We start from the raw sequence: 2,326 nt of genomic DNA on the forward strand, positions 1-2,326 counted from the left end.
CTGTCCTCGGACAGCTCTCCACAGCCTCCCGAGCTGACCCCACCGTAGCCCTAATCAAGACTCCCACTTCAGGACAGCTCTGCCCGGGGTTCTGCCCAGCTGCCCCCGGCACTGAGGAGGATCAGCGCAGGCAAAAATAGCTGGCACCCTGGTCACAAGCCTGAGGACCTTGTCATGGTGGTGTGGTAATACGGGCTCCATGCCACACCGAAACGTAGGCCTGGGACTTTGACTCCTGTCCTTCTGACCTGCACACACCGTAGTGTAGTGCCCGAGACCAGACACGTGGGGACCATGCAGGGAACGTCCTGACCGCCTCATCCTGAAGGCACTCCCTCACTTCCCATGGTGAAGCTCCACAGAAGCCTAAAGATACGAACACAGCAGAGGGAGCAAGTGGGAGAGAGCAAAGGTGTCTCTAGCATCCCCGAGCTCCTGCAACAGGGAAAATGCAGCCAAGGAGTCCCATAAGGGCACTTCTTCCTGCAATGAACAACAGCTCCAGCTCCCCAAGTCGCCCCAGCACACCAAACCCAAGGGAAATGCCTTCCTGGCCCTAGAGCTGGCTTTGTCTTGAACCTGTGAGCAAGGCAAACCAACACACCCAAAGCATGACTAAGAGCAGCAGGAGTGGCCCTGTTCCTCCTCCCTGCTTCACCCCAACTCTGTGGCTAGCCCTGGCCAGAGAGGTTACAGAGATGAAGGAAATGAAACAATCTCCTAAAAACCCAGAAGAAAAAGAGATGACCTCTTCCTTGCCTCTTCAGGGATCCGGGAGGACCCTGAAGCAGAAGATTAATAACATATAACCTAAAGAGGATGCAACACATTGGGGTTTCAGCTCTGTACCAATCCCTCTGGGGACCAGCTTGGGGACATGAGTGCAAGCTTTACTTCAGACGTGTGTATGGCTCATTCTGGGTCCCTCCTCTCCTGCCATGCAGTGACTACCAGCCGGCTGCATCTCTTACCAAATCAGGCTGCTTCTGCCCACCTTCCAGCCTGACAGGCTGTCGCAGAAGTTTATACCATGGCTGGCTAGGAACTTCTTTCTAATTTTAAGTCTGAATATATTTGTGATCCAGATGAGCTTCTAGGAGTACGAATTGGACTTTTGCCCTAGCATGTATTTGTGATGCATGGATCCTGTGCCCCCTCACCCTCTCCTATTTTAGATCAAACAAGCTGCACACTCACAATGGCCGCTCACAAGCCTGCTCAGTGCCTGCTGCAGGTCAGCTCCATCCTTCCTGAGGAGGGATGTCTAGAGCAGCATCTACAATGCCAGGTGAAGCGGGACCTCATACTTGTTAGTGTCTCCAGACAATTCTTTGATGGGCGTATCCTTGAACTGAGTGTCTTTATTCAGAGCCGAAGTGGCAGTATGCGGGCAGCGTCCACCCACTGCCCGTCTTCTTCCATCGCTCCAACTTGAGGGGCGCATGTCTTACAACATTCTGGGGCAAAACACTGCCAGTTTTGACAACTCTCCTTTCCCTGTGACTGACACTGCCTCTCTCTTAGCCAGCTCCCCACCCGGCTTGCTTCTCCCCTGCCAGTCCCCGTGCCAGCAGCGTTCGGTGGGAGACGAGACGTTACGCAGTCCCCTGCTCCGGACCATCTGTCTCTTGCTCTCACTCTGAGGGACAGGGTGGTGCTGGGGTATCACGTTTCCGCATGAGAAGGTAGTTTTATTTCCCCCTCGAGTTCCCTTCCACTCTGCTCGAGGAATTGCGATAACCCTGCGGCTCGAGGAGGAGGCAATGACCTTTCTAAAGTTACAGGGAGAGGCTGGGGGAAGGAAAAGAGCACAGCGGGTCCTGCTGACAAGGAGGGCCATGAGAGGTGAAGGAGAGGATGTCAGGGGACTGTTGATGGGCAAGAAGGGCTGGAAGAGGATGTGTCCTCCAGGTACCACCAGCCCTGTGTGAGGCGCTGCGTGTCCTTCTGTGGCAGTACAAAGTCTTGCTCAGGACCGGCTGGGCAGAGCCCAGTAGTACCTGTTGCCCCCGTGGGGCTGGGTCTGGACATCCGAACAGCCTGGATGGGGCTGCGGGGAAGAGCTGGAGAAGGAGGGAGGAGGAAGATTTAAATATAGTCCCTGTCTCATTTTTGCAGCTGTCATTCACGGTGCGTAAGCGAGCCCGAGGCCTCCCAGCTCCCGTACACACTACGCCTTACATAATGGGAGACACGCGGGCATCGCTTCGGGCCAGGAACAGGCAGGGACGTGACATTCACGCTGCCCTGCCAAAGCCGATGAGCAGCTCCCGGGTACCTGGGCCCTGGAAACAGCCTCTGGGCCGGGGAAAGCAGCTCGTGTGGA

The sequence above is a fragment of the Fulmarus glacialis genome, unplaced genomic scaffold (assembly GCF_000690835.1).
Source record: "Fulmarus glacialis isolate BGI_N327 unplaced genomic scaffold, ASM69083v1 scaffold23956, whole genome shotgun sequence".
Taxonomy (NCBI): domain Eukaryota; kingdom Metazoa; phylum Chordata; class Aves; order Procellariiformes; family Procellariidae; genus Fulmarus; species Fulmarus glacialis.